Raw genomic sequence first — 20108 nt, forward strand, 5'->3', positions numbered from 1 at the left:
TAAGAAGAAGTCACATGGTGTCATCGCTCAGCTCCATTCCATTCAGATGCAGCCATCAGCAGTCTCTAGCACTCCTGCCGATCTCCAACACATTTTGGACAAGTATTCTGGTATATTTGCTGAACCTGTGGGATTACCTCCTTCTCGTCCAGAGGACCACCGTATTCAGCTCCTTCTTGGCAATCTTCCGCCCAACATCAGGCCCTACCGCTACCCATTTCATCAGAAGACCGAAATCGAGATACTTGTCCGTGACTTACTGAAGCAAGGTATTATTCGCCCTAGTACCAGTTCCTTTTCTTCTCCAGTTCTGCTTGTTCGCAAAAAAGATGGGTCATGGCGACTCTGCATTGATTTCCGAGCACTTAATCATCTCACTATAAAGGACAAGTTTCCCATTCCAGTTGTTGATGAACTTCTTGATGAACTTCATGGGGCTCATTTTTTCTCCAAGTTAGATCTTCGTTCTGGGTATCATCAAATTTGGGTTAATGAGGAGGATATACCTAAAACTGCCTTCCACACACATGATGGTCACTATGAATTTTTAGTCATGCCCTTTGGCCTCACGAATGCTCCTTCAACATTTCAGGCAGTGATGAATAACATATTTTGACCATACCTCCGAAAATTCATTCTGGTCTTCTTTGATGATATCCTCATATATAGCAAAACTTGGGCTGAGCATCTCCATCCTCTGGAGCTTGTCTTGCAACTTCTCTCTGATCATCAACTCTGTGCAAAACTATCTAAATGTGTGTTTGGCCAGGAGGAAGTGGAGTATCTAGGGCATATTTTTGCACACCATGGAGTGCGGGTGGATCCTACAAAAATAGATGCCATGAAAACTTGGCCGCATCCTAAAACTCTCAAGAGCCTTCGGGGTTTTTTGGGGTTGACTGGCTACTACCGCAAGTTTGTCAAAGATTACGGGAAAATTGCAGCACCATTGACAGCTCTGTTAAAAAAGGATGCCTTCTCCTGGACCCCTGTTGCTGAGACTGCATTTGAACAACTGAAACAGGCTATGTGCAGTACACCTGTTCTCGCGATGCCAGATTTTTCCAAACCCTTCACTATTGAGAGTGATGCTTGCGGCAATGGATTGGGTGCTGTTCTCCTGCATGATGACCATCCTATTGCGTTCACTAGCAAAGCCCTCTCTGGTAAGAATCTAGCCCTCTCTACTTATGAAAAAGAAATGATGGCTATTTTGCATGCTGTACAGAAGTGGCGGCCATACCTCTTAGGGAGTCATTTTTGCATCAGAACCGATCACCAAAGTCTGAAATACTTCCTGGAACAACGGGTATCCTCTCCTACACAACAAAAATGGGTCAGAAAACTCATGGGGTATGATTATGAGATCACCTACAAGAAGGGTAAGGAGAATATTGTGGCAGATGCTCTTTCTCGCACATTTGATAATCAAGCTTCCCTTTCCGCTATTTCTATGACCATTCCCAATTGGTTAGCGTCTGTTCAGCAGGGCTATGACAGTGACTCTTCTTTATCTCAAATCATTCACCAGCTAGCCAATAATCCTTCTGCTATACCACATTACTCTTGGGATGGTGCTTCTCTTCGATACAAGGGTCGGCTAGTGCTTCCTCAGAACCCAGCTCTACATCAGGCTATTTTTTATGAACTCCATGCTTCTCCTTCAGCAGGGCACTCAGGCTTCCTCAAAACTTATGAGCGAGCAAGGAGAAACTTCTTTTGGAAAGGGATGAAACAGGCGATTCAACAGATGGTGGCTGAATGTGATACTTGCCAATGCCACAAGGGTGAAACGAACCTCCTTCCTGGCTTGCTCGAACCATTGCCCATCCCTACACGGATTTGGACTGATATTTCTATGGATTTCATTGAAGGGCTTCCTAAATCCGGTGGCAAGACAGTGATCTTGGTTGTGGTTGATCGTCTCTCGAAATATAGTCATTTTTGTGCCCTCAGCCACCCCTATACTGCCTCCTTTGTTGCACAAATCTTCATGGACCAGATATTTCGTCTTCATGGACTCCCTTCTTCCATTGTCTCTGGTCGTGATGCAACTTTTACCAGTCATTTTTGGACTGAACTGTTTCAGAAAACTGGCACCAAACTGAAGATGAGTTCGGGCTATCACCCACAAACTGATGGTCAAACTGAAATTGTCAATAAATGCTTGGAAACTTATCTTCGTTGCTTCACTTCCGAACAGCAACATCAGTGGGCCAAGTGGCTCCCTTTAGCTGAATGGTGGTACAATACCTCTTACCACACTGCCTCTAAAATGACTCCATATGAAGCAGTCTATGGTCAGGCACCTCCAGTGCTCCTTCCCTACACTCCCAACAGCTCACCAGTCCAGGCAGTTGACATAGTTCTCCGCAGCAGGGATCAGATTCTTCGTACCTTACAGGATAATCTTCACATGGCCCGTAATCGGATGAAACAGCAAGCAGATCAACACCGTTCTCAGCGCTCATTTCAAGTTGGGGATATGGTTTTTCTTCATCTACAGCCATACAAACAATCCTCCCTAAAGCTGAAAGGGCGTCATAAGCTGGCCCCAAAATTTTATGGGCCTTATAAGGTTCTGCAGAAGATTGGTTCAGTTGCTTATAAACTGGAACTTCCTCCTTCTTCCCACATTCATCCAGTCTTTCATGTTTCTTGTCTAAAGAAAGTTCTGGGTACCACTGTCAGAGCACAAACTACTCTCCCTGAAATGGATACGGAAGGATCCATTATCCTGGAGCCGGTGGCAATCATTGACCAGCGCACTCGCCAGCTTTGCTCTCGCTCCATCTCTGAGGTCTTGATTCAGTGGCATGGCATGCAACCAGAGGATGCTACCTGGGAACCCCTTCTTCAGATTCAACAACAATTTCCACACCTTAAGCTTTGAGGACAAAGCTTTTTTCTAAGGGAGAGGGGATGTTAGGAACTTGTGTGTTCCTTCTGTTTATTTTGTTAGAGTAGTGTTGTTGGACGCATATGCTTTGTAAGTCGTCCCGTGAGTATATTTTATTATCCCACATGCATAGGTAGTATTACTTTTCTAGATCGTACCCAGTATATAAGAATAGGTTGAGGCCTTGATGGGCACGGACGAATTTATTGTATTGAGCTTGCTCAAAGGAGGTTACCCCCTCGAAGTGGCCTGCGATCAGTAGATTCATTCTGAGTTCTGCTATCACTTTGTATTCTGTTATTTTGAGCATTCTCACGATATTGCTATAAGGAGGTTCTTCACATTGAATGTGGAAACTCAATAAGGGAAAAAACACCAAGTAACTAGTCACCAATTTTCACTCTTTTGAAGTGAGCCCTGTTAGGAGCCAACCCTGTTAAAGGTTACAATACACACTATTAGGTGTGACCTTGTTAGAGGATTTAATCACCCTGTTAGGAGTGGCCTGGTTAGAGGTCTTTGGACAAATTCAACTAAATTGTCACCTTGTTAGAGGATTTGCAAAATGGCTATTAAACCAACTCTGTAAAGAGATTCTAGATTCACTATTACAATGATTAGAAAGCAACAATGAAATAACTTGAATGATATGCAACTTATCTTTTTTTAATTATAGATCTATGTTCTACTTTACTAGATTCTTACTAATCAAATAGAACTTTGCAGCTCCTCCAGGATATCTAATCCTTCATCAAAATTTGTTCATTATTCACTTATTCCTTCCTCATCCATATACTCACACTTACACTCTCTTTTTATTCCACAACTTGAACATCTATATATATACCTTTTAGATTATCAAGTCAGCTCAAATATAAGTTACAACAATTGAAAAATATTACTCATCTACATTTATTCTATGAAAAAATTGAGCTTAATATCAAAACAATAAAATTCTTCGTTGGCCAACCTAGCTTGGTAGCCACTGCTCTAGAATGGTTGTCTAGTGTTAACCAAGTGAAGCTCAGTAAACACTGCAAACCCTGCAAAAATGCTTTGAAGACTGAGTGAACTCAGTTAGCACTGACCTTCCTTTGCTGACCTTGGGAGCTCGGTAGAAGCTAACTTTCTGTGACATTTCTTTTGATGACCAAGTGAGCTTAGTAGACACTAACTACTCTAGAATGGTTTTCTAGTGTTAACCCAGTGAAACTCAGTAAACACTACAAACCCTACAAAAATCCTTTGGAGATTGAGTGAACTCGGTTAGCACTGACCTTCCTTTGCTGACCTTATGAGCTTAGTAGACTCTATTTGATGATTGATATGACATTTGTGCAACATCAAAGACAATAATCAATTAACAATTGTATCCAAAAATCTCCCTCTTTGGCATTGATGGCAAGAAAACATGTCATAGCAGAATGAAATTTGAAAACAAGTCTAACAAGTCTTTTTCTATTAGAACAACTTTCTTTTAGCAAACTCTTCCTCTTTTAGTAATCTCCCTCTATGAAGGAATTACATAGAAAACTTTTCCTCTCAAACAAATTTCAGAAAGATATGACAGTAAAACTCTCCTTCTTTGACAACACATGCCAAAGACAACACAACTCAAATGAATTTTAATGTACCTTTAGTACTAATTCATATGCCATGTTTCCTGATTATGCTAAATCAACTAATATATCTTCAACTTGGTATGCATTGATGCATCACTAAAACTTCATTTTAGTGAACTTCAGATAGGGGAGTGACCCTTAACTTACCTCTTAGATACAAGAATGCATCCTTAGGTAATGGCTTTGTGAATATGTCAGTAATTTTTTACTTTGTATGGACATATTCCAATCTGATCTCCTTATCTTGCACCAATTCTCTAACAAAATGATATTTTATTGCAATGTGCTTGGTTTTGGAAAGTATTACTGGATTCTTAGATATGTTGATTGCACTTGTATTATCACAGAACATAACAACTGGTTCTTTTATTTCCACCTTCATGCCTTCCAACAACTATTTAAACCAAACAATATTAGAATAGTTCACTAGTGTAGCAACATACTCTGCCTCTGCTGTAGATTGGGATGTACAATTCTGCTTTTTGCTTGTCCAAGAAACCAACCTCTTTCCAAGAAAGAATGCTCCTCCACTTGTACCTTTTCTATCATCAAGGTTTCCTACCTAATCAGCATTAGTAAACACTTTCAAATCCAGATTACCTCCAAATTTGTACCATAAACCATAATCTTCGGTTCTTTCAAATATCTCATTATTCTTTTGATTTTCATCATGTGATTTTCTCTTGGTTTTGCTGAAAATCTTGCTACAATACCAACTACAATAGAAATATCTGGCCTAGTATGACATACTGCAACTTTCCAATCATAGATCTATACAAGGTTTGATCTGCTTCTTTTGATTCATCTTCATTGGTAAGTTTTAATCTAGTATACATAAGAGTCCCAACTGGTTTAAAATCTTCCATACCAAAATTTTTTAATATCTCCTTGATGTATTTTGATTGAGTGATGTAGATACGATTTTTATTCTGCTGAATTTGAAGACCAACAAAGAATTTGATCTCACCAAACATAGACATTTTAAATTCCTTGTTCATTTTCTCTGAAAATTCTTTGCAAAGATCATCATTTCCTATGAAAATAGTATCATCTACAAATATTTTTGCCAAGCCAATCTTATCATCTGGTCCTTCCTTTATATACAAGCTATTGTTATCATTAGTTCTTTGAAAACCAATCTAAATAAGATAGTTATGCAATCTTTCATACCATGCTCTAGGGGCTTGTTTCAGGCCATATAGTGCCTTTTGTAATTTGTAGACCATGTTTCTTTTATCTGGATTAACAAAATCTTCAGGTTGTTTATTGTAAATCTCTTCATCCAGTATACCATTGAGGAATGCTGACTTGACATCCATCTGATAAACTTTGAATCCTTTGTGAGTAGCATATGCAAGTAAGGTTCTAACTCCTTCCAATCTTGCAACAAGAGAAAAAGTTTCTCCATAGTCTATTCCTTCTTCTTGAGCATATCCTTTGCATACTATTCTAGCTTTGTTTCTTGATACCTTACCATCTTTAGTCAACTTGTTCCTGAATATCCACTTAGTTCCAATCACATTTTTATAGTTAGGCTTGGGTACAAGAGTCCATGTCTTGTTTTTCTCTATCTAATCTATCTCTTCATTCATAGCCTCAATCCAACTATCATTTCCTAATGCATCTTTGATATTTTTAGGTTCAAAATTAGCAAGTAAACAAGTACCTTTCAACTTATTTCTTGTCATGGTTCCTTCAGATTTGTCTCCAATGATCTAATCTGCTGAATGATGTCTCATGACATATTTTGCTAATATAGGTCCTTTTCCTTTTGAATGAATTTCATTGTTATCCTTTTGCATTTCAACTTTAGGTTCTGGCTATTCTGGCTTAGTAGATATTGGCTTGGGTTCTTCAGACTTGGTAGATACTTTCTCGGTAGCATTTGAATGTAACTCTTGTTGTTGTAGCTCAGTTTGAACCTCTTGTAACTTGGTTACTGATGACTCGAGAGTAGAAGATTCTTGATTGATTGGTACTATATGAGGTTAAATGAAAAAAAAACTTCTATAATCTTCTGGTTCCCTTTTTCTTTCTTCTTCAATCCTTTCTGCAAACTCATCAACTTTCACATGTGCACTTTCTATGACTTTGTTAGTAGACAAGTTCAAACATCTATATGCTTTACTTTTGCAAGATTATCCCAGAAATATTTCTTCATCACTTTTCACATCAAATTTTCCTTTTCTAGATTCTTTCAAATGTTACATTTACTTCCAAATACTTTTAGATAACTTACATTAGGTTTATAGCCATACCATAGCTCATAGGGAGTTTTCAATTAGTCCTTTTTTAGCTGTGCTCGATTCAGGGTATGAATTGTAGTGCTAATAGCTTCCTTCCAGTATTTGATAGCAATGCTCTTTTCAATCATTAAGGTTCTTGCACAATCCATGATAGATCTATTCCTCCTTTCAGCTATTCCATTTTGCTCAGGAGTTCCAAGGGTTGATACCTATCTTTTGATTCCTCTTTCAATGCAAAAGTTATTGAACTCATGTGAAATGAATTCTCCACCTCTGTCTGACCTCAAGCATTTCAATCTTTCACTGTTTCCTTTTCTACTCTAGCCAAATACCATTTGAATTTCTTAAATGCTTTTGATTTGTTCCTCAGATACATGACAGTCATCATTCCTAAGTAATCATCAACAAAAAAAATGAAGAACTTTTCTCCAATATAGCTTTCAATTCCAATGGGTGCACATAAATTAGTATGCATAATTTCTTATATATATCTTTAGACTGATAGTTTTTACTTTTAAAACTAGTCTTTCCCATTTTACCAATCTGACAATTCTTGTATAGACCAACCTCAGGTTTCTTTATGTTAGGAATGCCTCTTACTTTCTTGAATTTTCTTATCTTCACCAAATTATCAAAATTGACATGACACAACCTTTTATGCCATAACCAACTTTCTTCAACTTGAGCAATAAAACATGAACATTCACCAAGTCAAGATAAAATAAGTTACCTTTTGTTTGAGTGTCTGATGCAATAAATTTTCCTTTTCCATCTAGCAATCTTGCTTTTCCATGCATGAATTCTCCTTTGAATCCATTATTAAGTAGCTGTGCCACACTCAAAAAATTATGCTTGAGTCCATTTACCCAATAGGCATTATCACATATACGTTTTTTGGTTAGAAAATTCTTCCTCTTCCTTTTATACAACAAGGTTCATTGTTACCAAATCTTACACTGCCACCATCATAGTCTTCAAAATATTCAAACTTTGTTTTATCACCAGTCATGTGATGAGAACAACCACTATCTATGATCCATGTATCATTTTTTCTCATATGAGAAATGAGTTCCATTTCCTCATCATTATCACACTCATCTTTCATAGTAATGTAGACAATTTCATCTTCTTCTTCATCATTAGAATCATTAGAATCTTTAGCCATAAAATATGTTTTCTTGTCTTTATCCTTGAACAATTTGAAGTCTTTCTTGCCATTGTACTTGTAATATTTCTTCTCATCTTTGTTCTACTTGTTTGGGCACTTAGCACTAATATGACCAACTTGTTTACGTGAAAAGTAGATTAGAGGAACTTTACCTTTATATTTTCCTCTGCCTCTACAAAATTTCCTTGCTAGTAGAGTTTCAATCACCTCAAGATCACTATCTGAACTTTGGTCTGATTCATCTTCACTTTTTGACTGAGATTCCTTTTTCTTTTTTCTTTTCTCCTTGAGTGAAAGCTTGGCTTCAAATGCTGATTCAATATTTTTGGAAGCTAGAACATAGTTGTCAAAGTTGTCTAGTTCAAATGCAGTTAATCTTCCCACTATGGCCTCTAAATTTATTTTATGATTTGCTTCACATCTTCTTTCTTGAATTGTAGAGACTCTAATTGCATAGATTGGTAGTAATGCTCTGAGAACTTTACTTATAACTGTCTCTTCACTGATATCTCCTCCAGATACTTTGATTGCACTGACACATGCTTTAACTCTTTCAACATATTTGGAAATGTTTTCATCCTCTCTCATTTTCATTTGGTCAAATTGTCTTCTCAGACTTTCTGCTTTGGCTCTTCTCACATTATCATCTCCTCCATAGATTTCTTTCAGCTTGTTCCACATTTCAAAGGCAATTTTTCAATCCTTGATGTCATCAAATTCTTCGTAACTCAGAGTAGATGCTATATCTATCATCATAATGTTGTGGGTCTTCTTTTTAGAAATATCATTGATAGATAGTGTACTAGCTGGTTTTGCATATTTTTCACCAAGGTATTTTAGTCCTGTATCTCCAATAGAAGCTAGATGAAGTCTCTTCAACCCTTGCCATGCTAAGAAGTTGTCCCTATTGAGTCTTGGAATTTCCCTCTTATAAGACATCTTGATCTTTGGCCTAGATCCTTGAAATCTTATCTTGTAAGCACCAAAAGCTCTGATACCACTTGTTGGAAATATAGTTGAAGTAACTAAGAGGGGAGGGGTGAATCAGTTACCAAAAAAAAAATTCTAAAAATCCCTTAGATGTCTATAATGCTTACTTACTGCTGATGCTAAGGTAAATAGTGCAGGAATACTATAACTTAGTAAGTTAACTAGTTACTGATCATCTAGCATTCAAAGTTATTAATATGCATGAAAAGGTTAACTAAATGAACACAAGAGACACCACATTTAATGTGGAAACTCAATAAGGGAAAAACCACCAAGTAACTAGTCACCAATTTTCACTCTTCTAAAGTGAGCCCTATTAGGAGCCAACCATATTAAAGGTTACAATACACATTGTTAGGTGTGACCTTCTTAGAGGATTTAATCACCCTGTTAGGAGTGGCCTAGTTAGAGGTCTTTGGAAAAATTAACTAAATTGTCACCTTATTAGAAGATTTACAAAATGGCTGTTAAACTAACTCTGTAAAGAGATTCTGGATTCAGTGCTACAATGATTAGAAAGCAACAATAAAATGACCTGAATGATATTTAACTTATCTTTTTCTGATTATAGATCCATGTTCTTCTTTACTGGATCCTTACTAATTGAATACAACTTTGCAGCTCCTCCAAGATATCTAATTCTTCATAAGAATTGGCTCATTATTCGCTTATTCCTTCCTCATCCATATACCCACACTTACACTTTCTTTTTATTCTGTAACTTGAACATCTATATATATACCTTTCAGATTATCAATTCGGCTCAAATATAAGTTACAACAACTAAAAAACATCAGTTGGCTACATTTATTCCATGAAAAAATTGAGCTTAATATCAAAACAATAAAATCCTTCACTGGCTGATCCAACTCGGTAACCACTACTCCAAAATGGTTTTCTAGTGTTGACCAAGTGAAGCTCAGTAAACACTACAAACCCTGCAAAAATCCTTTGGAGATTGAGTGAACTCAGTTAGCACTGACCTTCCTTTGCTGACCTTGAGAGCTCGGTAGAAGCTAACTTTCTGCCACATTTCCTTTGATGATCGAGTGAGCTCGATAGATACTAATTGTTCCAGAATGGTTTTCTAGTGTTAACCAAGTGAAGCTCAATAAACACTACAAACCCTGCAAAAATCCTTTGGAGATCGAGTGAACTCGATTAGCACTAACCTTCCTTTGCTAACATTGTGAGCTCGATAGATTTTGTCTGATGACTGATATTACATTTGTGTAACATCAAAGACAATACTCAATTAACAATTGTATCCAACACCAAGCAAGATGTTATATGGAAAATCCAAGTCTAGGACATGGCATTCAGTATTTATGATGGCTGGTCCAACTTTTAGAGGCAACATGATAACCCCTTTTGATTCTCTTTCCCTCTCATCATATGCTTTTATTGTGATCCTTTTTTTAACATCTAGAAGATCCTCTGGCAGTCCCAAGAAGCGAATCATTTTCAATGTACAAGGGTTCAAACCAAATCCATTGTCTATAAGGACTCTTTTAATCTTCTGTCGTTATATAAGGACTTCAATGTGGAGCAACAAATTATGGTGGGGATCAAGACCTTGGAAATCTTTATCTTTGAAGAGAAGGTGTTGTTGGGTAGAAAGATTTCCAATCATAGTGGTGAATTGGGAAGCATTAATATTTTTAGGAACATGAGACTCTAAAAGAGCCTTCTCCAAGATCTCTTTATGGATGGGAAATGTGGTTAGAAGCTCAAGAATATATATTTGTGCAGAAGTCTAACCTAGCTGGGACAAAAAATCATAGTGAGAGCTAGGCCTTTGTGAGGTGGATAGTCCAGAAGGCACATGTGACATTGATGGATTAGAGTTATTGGGAGTGGCAACTTGCAAAGTGAGTCTTCCTCATTGAGTGGTGGCATCACAATTAGCTACTTGTAAGACAAGGGTATTCACATGAGTGTCTACCTCTTCAATGTGACCACACAAGGAGTCAAATCCATATATATTGCCGGTTTCTATCTTAACACACAAGGAGTCAAATCCTAATATGTGGTTAGTAGAATAATCATAAGGTAATGCATTTGGTGTGGAAGTTTGATTCACATTGTTAGTATTGTTGTTATCATTGTTGTGATTGGGAAGTAGTTTTTTAAATATCTTTAATTTAGCATTTTTAGAGGTTGGACCCCCTACTTCAATTTCCCCATCATCAACAAGATTTTGGATAAAAACTTTGAGCTTGATACATTTTTTGGTGTCATGTCCTTTGATATGGTGATATTTACAATATTTTTTTTCTCTATACCATTTTGACTTTGGTTGATTTTCATCAAAAGGACGTGTGTTAGGAAATACCATCAAGTTGTGATCCACTAATTTTTGAACGATGGATTCCAAAGGTTCATGAAAGTTTGAAAAATTTCTATTGTGATCATAGTAATGGTTGTAATTGTTGCATGGAAAAAATTGCATTTGATTACGAGATTTTTGATTGCTTTGATTATCATGATTCAAATGGTTGTTGCTTCAATTGTGGTAGTTGTTGTTGTTCCCTCCTTGAAGATTTTTGACATTAGTAACACCATCATGTCTAACACCCTTATTCTTGGACCAAAATTTTGGTTTTCTATTATTGTTTGACTCATTGTTGGAGGATGATGAACTATAATGTTTAATGGTACCTTTTTCCAATAGTCCATTTTCAATATTCTTGCCCTTTTTGACTAAAGTGGCAAGGTCTTTGAGGCTAGCCATTTTCATGTGGAAGGACATTTTGGGTATCAAGTTCATGATAAATATATCCAAAAGATGGGAATCTTCAATTTTATATGGCATACAATTAGCAAGATGTCTCCACCTTTGTAGGAAGTTGGCAAAAGTTTCTCCATTTTGTTGTTTTGTGTTGTACAAGTCACTCAATGAGGCATGATGTTCAATGTTGTAAGAGTATTGTGCTATAAACTTTCTTGTCAAATCATTGAAAGAAGTAAAGGAGCCCTTAGGTAAATTCATTAACCACTCAAGTATGGGGCCTCCAAGACTTTGTGCAAAGAACCTCTTAAGATAGTCATCACTGTAGGCTACTTATTTGCACAAAATAGAAAATTCCTTGAGATGGGTGACGAGACATGTCTCTCTTGTATACTTGTAAATTTAGGAATTTCAAAATTGGGTGGAAATGGCACCATATTAATGGATTTATCAAATGGAAGAGGAAAAATTTCCTCAAAAGAGACATCCTTCACCCCTTTTTTGTTCATGTTAAGGACCAAATTTTGCAATTCTTGGAATTGTCGAGCCAAATCTTTATTAGGTTGTACTTGTGATTGTTGGGATTTCACAAATCCACCTCCTAAATTGTAGGGAGTCCCAAATGTAGTGTGAGGTGGTGGAGGTACTCCACTTTGGCCAATGTATTGATATGTAGTTGTTGGAATTGGCACTGATGTCTTTACCATAGTGGTTGGTACTTGTAAATAAGAGGAGTGCATTGGTTGTTTCAGAATTGCCATTGGTTGAGTAGGTACTTTTCCAATGCCTAAGCATCCCATAGTTGAGGTTGTCAAGGTAGCTTGTGAAATACTACCATGTGTGGTAACATTGGGCATGGCACTAATGGTTTGTTGAATATGTTCTGCACTCAATTGAAATGCGGGTTGTGTTGAAGTGCTAGATGTAGGCATAGCACTAGTTATTATCATGGTTTATTTCCCTTTGCTAGAAGTCAGAGCTACATTTGAAGTGGGCAATATGGGAGCACCACCTTTTGTAATTTGTCTAAACAAAGTGTTCTCATCAAAGCTTGGGGGAACATTAACACCATCCTTGACCAAATTTAGGAATATCTCAATTTTTTTTTCCCTAATGGATTTATCCATCATTTCCACATTGTAGGCGTCTGTAAGGAATGTCCTAACATCACTAGGTACATTGTTAGGGTCAATAGGATCTTCATCTTGGTATAATTCTTTGTCATTATCCCCCAAAGTTGTGTTATGGAAGGGATGTTTTGGTTCTCCTGTGGATGTTGAGTTAGGCATACCAAGGTTCGAACTAGAGGGAATTGTGTTCACTAATGAAGTTTTGAGTGGAGGAAAAGGATTCTCCATCTCTAATTGCCTCAATGATTCCCACAAACATGACATGGGATTAAACATGAACCTTCCTCATCATGTGTATACCATATAAGAGTGACCAAGCCAATGGGTGGAAAATTATGGAAGAAAAAGAAAATGAGGATGATAGCTATTAACCTTATGTGATTAAATGGTCAACTACCCAAGTGTGAACAAAAGACCTTGGTTTAACAAACAAAGTTTGAGTAGAGGATAGTAGTATCTTTCTCCTACCAAGGATAGCCAAGTGATCTTTAGGCAAGATAGGACACCAAGTTGATTGCTCACTATTTGGAGATGGACTTGTGATCCTAAATAAGTAAGTGTAATTAGGATAAATGTTTGCTTACGGATGAAAGGTCTAATGGTGTAATGTCAAAAGATGTTTTAAGGTTTAAGCTCTTTAGAAGAAAATTTGAAAATGGAAGACTAGGAGTTTGGAAAGATGGAGGTAGATATGAAAAGATGAAAGTGTTGTGGTCACTAATGCAGTTAACTCAATCCTCATTCACTGGAAATAAAAATCTTGGGTTCACTCCTGAGGAAAGCAGACCAGTTTTGAAGTTTTCCATTGTATTCAATTCTATGATAACGGCCTTGTCTAGCTTCTTCCTTTTGAATTTCTTTGATTGCATATCGGAATTTTCTATCACTATGTGCTAGGTTATTCCTTTCATTGTAGATGGTTGGTTTGGAAAACTTCACTTTCTTATGTTTGACTTGGTTGACTTTATCGGTCATGGCAGGAATAAGACAAGACCCAAATTTCAAGTACCCAAAAACTTTGTAATAAGATGTGACTAGACTTAACCAATTAAAAAATTTAAACTACCAATAGTAACCATGAGTCAAGAAGACCTCACTTAACCTATCTCACTCAATGAAAGATTACCTCACAATTTCACTCATTTTAGAACTTATTTGATATTTGTGCTTTGGTTTTGAATGTTTGAACAATCACGCTAAACACACTAACAATCCTAATAAGGCTATCACTAGGATGAACAAGGCTTATCTAAAGGGCTTCCTTGATATACATAAGGTATGTGAGGCCCAAATCTATAGATGAAAGGAAATACTACCACATAGTCAAGGGGAGATGGTAACCCAAATCTCCTCCTTCACTTCCCAAAGGTACAAAGTTCTTTGGGGCTTAGCCAAGAGTGAAAATATTCCACTTCCAAGAGAGGTGTCTTTTGATTCACCTTCCAATTTTTATATTCTGCTAGAACACTGGAGTTGATGTTGTCCCAAGGGGTGATAAATCCCCAAGAAGGCCTCCTTAAAAAAAAAAAAACAAAACCGCTTATTTCTTGTGCACCCAAGATCACCTAAAGGTGTGAGGGGAGAGAATATGTAAGTGGTCATGGGGTTTAAAAGACACTTGTTCTTTCCCAATGAAGCTTTAATTTTTCTATCTACTTGAAGACACTCATGATTAAAACATACAAGGTTCTTTCCAACCTAAAATAGTGCCAACATAAATGACAATGCAGATTCATCAATAAGAAAGTAAAGTGAGTGTGTGAACATAAAATTCTGAAAATAAAAATACGAAAAATAAAGTCAATTTACTTTAGGGCATTCAAGAGTGTATGATTTTATTTTAAGCACCAAATCCAAATTTGATCTGGCCTTGGCATACATGTCCATTTTAAGCACCAATTCCAAATGTTGTCTAGTCTAGGCATACATGTCCATTATCTTTTAAAGTATTCAAGATGGTGTGAATTATTTTTAAGCACCAAGTCCAAATGTGTCTTCTACCCTAAACATTCATGCCCATTTTAAGCACCAAAGTCCAAATTTTTGCCACTCTATACAGTCATGTCAATTTTAAACACCAAGTCCAAATGTTGGCTAACCTAAAAATTCATGTCAATTTTAAGCACCAAGTCCAAATGTTGGCTAACCTAAAAATTCATGCATTCAAATGAAAGCATTTAATCCATACAAGTTCATTAGACCTTAAGGTTTAAGTGATAAAAATCACTACAAATCCTCTTTAGTGATAAAAATCACTATTAGTGTTACTTGTTAGATTTTCAAGGTTAATTCTCTGCATCAAAAACCATCACTAAAAACTTGCACGTCAATATGTTAGCAAAAAAATTTGTTCACAATTGCATAATTCTGCTAAAAATTAGAGATGCCAAAATGCAAGTTCAGATGCTAGTCTACAAAGACGATGAACAACACATATGCCAAACTACACAAATGCTAAAAAATCATAGATGACATAAGATGTTTTCAGATGCAAATGACAACATGAAATATAGAGACGTCAAAAGTTGAAGATGAAAAATTAAGACCTGCACACAACCCAGATGATAGAATGTATTTGAAGATGACAAAGTATACCTCGCAGATGATAGACTTAACTTCATAGATGACAAACTACTCCTTGTAGACGATATAAGGAACTTCACAGATGATAAGATAAACCTCAAAGATGATAGCCTAATAACCTAAACAATAGAATGATTTTCTATGGAGATGCTAAAATGGAAGAGCAAGTGATAAAGTAGGGTTCACAGAGATGCTAGAGAATGGAGACACTAGTCTATGCAAATGATAATTGCAGATGACACTATGGCCTACATAGATGATAATGCAATGTTTTACAACTGAACTAGGGTTGTTTGCAAATTTTTGAAATGAAACCAAGGATGTGGGTCCCACCAAAAATGCCAAAATGTGTGCTAGAAAATGTGACCTATTCGGAGCATGAAACAACAAACAAACATTAGTTAAAAACCTCTAATATGCATCAAAGATTCAACAAAATGAAAGACCATTAACTAACTAATGCTTGCTTTAGTTTTGCAACTCTAAGCAGCCAACAAAACCAGTCTTCCAACCAGCTCTATAGCTCAACAAAGGCACCCATAAGAGGCCTTTTTGGTGTGTTAAGATGGGGGTATGTTTGGTGTACTCTCCCAAACACAACAATGGAGTGAATCTCTTGATTGGATGTGCAAATATGAGTAATAATGAAATATGAACCTAAGTTGTAATGAAATGAAGAACACCTAAAGAAATGGCTATGGAGAAAGCCATACTTGAAGGCATTCAATGGTGAGAATATAAAATGCAATAAAGAAAGTAACTAGATATGCAAGCTAAATTAACAAGTAAATGCAAAAGAAATGTAAATGCAAAGGAAAACTAGCTAAACCATGCAAATGCAAAGCTAAACTAGCTACCAAATGGTTAGTATGCACCTACAAAATCATCATAAAAAATCTACTAATGCAAGCTTAAACTACCATGAAAGCTCAAACTATTGATGCAAGCTCAAATCTCAAACCAACATGGTAACAATGCAATAATGAGAGATGCAAATTCTTGAGACAAGGCATCTATTTTTAGGCTTGAGGGAGGTCGTGGTGAGGTGGCATCCATGTAGATGCCACATAAGATGACGTGCAAGCCATGCAAATGTTTTCTCACACATGTGTGGGCAAACTTGAGAAGAAAAGTGGGAGACAAGAGTGTGTAGGCATGCCATCTCACACATGTGTGAGCACACTCTTAGGCTAATGAGGGGGATTAGGGAGATGATTAGAATGATTAAGTAGGATTAGAGAAGAAGTAGGCTTAAGAGGATGAAAATGATGGTTATAGGCTAGGCTCTAGATTAGGCTTAAGATTAAATTAAATGAGATTTAATTTAATCATGGGTTTAGAGGAATTAATGGGATGTGAGGGTTTAAATAAATAAAATTTATTTAAAAAGGGGGAAGATGGAGGATCATGTGTTAAATTAATTTAACACATTAAGGCTAAAAGTATTTAAATTAGATTTAAATACTTAAGAGAATGAACTCATTTAATTAATTAATTAAATTAAATAAGTAGAAGAATGTGAGCAATATAATTAATTAATTAATAATTAATTATAATATCATGGGAAATATTAAAATTAATTAATATAGTGTTTAGGGATGATTTTAAGCATCTACAATTAGGTTATTGGAGAATACCAAGAAGTAATCTGTACCTACGCCTAAAGATAATGATAGATCTAATGATGCAAATTAGAATACTACTAAGGTACCTGTTTCTTTCTTGTCTTCATCTTCACTAAAAGTAGATCTTAACAAATCTATTCGTGATGCTAGCACTAGTAATACTATGAATAATACTAAGAAAGACAATGCTAATCACCCCAAGATTGATTTACAAACAAGACCTATTCAATTAGAAGGCTATAGGAAAATATGTTTTGATGGAATCCTTGGTTTTCCAAATCCCATCCCACAAGAAATAAGAAAAAGATTGCCTAGATTTGATGGAAATAATGCTATTTCTTGTGAGGACCATCTGAGGAGCTTTCTTGATATGATGAATGATTATGAGGTTGAAGCTGAAGATTTCATTATGAAGTTGTTTGTTCAGTCTTTAACTAAAGATGCTAGAGAATGGTTCAAGAGACTTCCCGAATTGTCTATTGTTGATTGGAAACATATTGAGATTGTTTCAAAGAGAAATATGGTGACAAGAAAAATTGAAGCTACATCTTGAGTGAATTCAATAATATTAAGAGGTTGCCTAATGAATCTATTATTGAATTTAACACTAGAATTTAGAAAAGGATGTATAAGCCAATGCAAGCCATGCAAATTTATGACAAGGTATGTTTGATCACTTATCTGAATGCTTTTGATAGTAAAATGGCATACCAACTTAGTGATAAAGAGCATAGGACCTTAAGAGATTCTTTCAAGATTATCATTGATATAAAAAATAATCTAAGGATTTTAGGGAGATTAGAAAGAAAAAGAGATGATCCTAAGTTATTTGGGAATAAGGGAAATAGAAAGGAAGAAAATAAAGCCATAGGAGGAAAAAAGCAAGAGCCTAGTGAAATGAGTCGGATTCTAAATGCTATAAAAGGTCTAAACCTTCCTCAGATGAAGAATGATAGGAACCCCACTGATAATAGGGCCCCTTATCAATCAAATTTCAATAGACAAAATAGGTTGCAAAATTTCCCCTATAGCACTACTTGGAAGGATGGTTAGCCTAGTATCCCTCCTCCTAAGAACAACAACAACAAGTTGACCCCTAATCCTTTTTCAAAAAAATTTATAAATTTGGTAGATGATCTTGAGTTTTTTGTTGAACCTACATGGTGTTTTTCATGTCAATTACCCCATTCCCCTAAATCTTGTGAAGTAGCATTGTCATTCCCTAGAAATCAAACTACAATAGAAAAGTGTCATGAGCAAGAAGAAAATAATAAGGATGTAGGATGCAATATGTTTGAATCACATTATTCTAACTATGAAGATTATGAAAGAGATGTGTATGAGCAAAGACAGTTTCAGAATGTCATACAATAGCAAGTATTTTCTGATGAAAGTAATGTGGAGGACAATGTGTGTAACATGGTAAATGCAAAAGAAGAAGTAACACTGAGAAAACCTTCTAGGGAAGAGATTGATCAAATTATTACTAATATTATAGCTCAAGTTCAGACTAGAAACATGACTCAGAGAGATGAAAGTAATAAAGGTAGCTAGTATCTTCATAAAAGGGGCTGATCCTAAGAAGGGGAAAATTGTGAAACCTAAAGAAGCTCCTACTAGGAAAGTTAAAATTACTAATAAAAGGTGGGAACAAAATAAAGGAGGAAATCCTAAAGATATGCAATTTTCAAATAATGTCCCTAGAAAAATAGATGAGAAGGTATCAAAGATCATCACAAAACATGATAAGAATCATCAAAATGCTCTAAACATTTTGGATAAACAAGATGAGAAAAGGAATTTGACTAATGATAATCCTTCTAATTCTTCTATAGATATGCTTGTTGCTTTATCTTAGATTATTGTTAAGGTTCCTCTATCTGAATTGCTAAGAATTGTTGAACACCAAAATAAAGCTATAGCATGGTTGGGAAACTTTGATGTAAGGGTAAGTCAGGGTTGTAACGAAAATCACAGTCCCCAAGAAAGCACTAAAGAAGAGGTAAAGGACAATGAAGCTAAAGGAGTTGTCTCTCAAATTCCTCAAATGTTTTTGGGAAATGTTGAACCATTTTTATTAAGCATTTTAGTAAATGGTAAAACATTAAAAAATTGCATGATTGATTTTGGTGCTTCTAGCACTATGATGCCTTTTGAAATAATGAAGTAATTTGGCTTAAAAGTGGATACAACTCAAGAAAGATGTTGTGCTATGCATAAAAGAGAAGTGACAGTCATAGGCACTATAAACTCTTTACCATATATATTATCAGTCTGCCCTGACAAAGAACTTACTATGAGTATATTGGTTATTGACATTCCACCTCAGTATGGCATGCTATTATCAAGAAAATGGAGTGCTACTATGGGTGGGAGTCTATAGTGTGATTTGTCATTTTCTACTTTTAATATTGAGGGGAATTTGATAAAAGTCAATAAGGATCCTAAAAGTATATACTTGATAGATGAAGATGTAGAAGATAGTATGACAAATTTTGTGGATATAGATGTAAATGCATTCCGAGCTGAGGTCCTAACCTTGAGGAAAGATAAAAATTAATCATAGATAGAAGTAGAAGCTGATGCAAAAATAGATAAGGGTGATCTATGGACTATGTTTTTTGATGGTGCATCTTGCAAAGACGGATCTAGTGCAAGTATCTTATTGATTTCTCCTGCAAGAATAACATATAAGTTCTCTTTCACATTGAGTTTCCCTTGTACTAATAATATAGAAAAATATGAGTCTTTGTTATTAGGACTCAGATTAGCTCACAACCATGGGATAAAGTGTTTACATGTTATAGGAGATTCTAAATTGGTTGTATCCCAAGTGAGAAATGTTTATCTATCAAAAAACAAAAGATTAAAAAAATATAGAAATGCAGTATGGGATATGATTGAATATTTTGATGCATTTGGAATAGCCTGGAAGGATAGGACTAACAACAAGATGGTAGATTTGTTAGTAAATGTGGATATAAAGCCTAATGATATTACATTTGCTGGTATATCTAAATGAAAATCCAAGCTAGACCCTCTGTTCCTAACAATGTCCAAAATTGGCAAGTATTTGAGGATGACAAAGATATTTTGAGGTTTTTGAATTGTGAG

Source organism: Cupressus sempervirens, chromosome 8 (genome assembly GCF_028749045.1).
Source record: "Cupressus sempervirens isolate cs-2001-9-10 chromosome 8, ASM2874904v1, whole genome shotgun sequence".
NCBI lineage: Eukaryota > Viridiplantae > Streptophyta > Pinopsida > Cupressales > Cupressaceae > Cupressus > Cupressus sempervirens.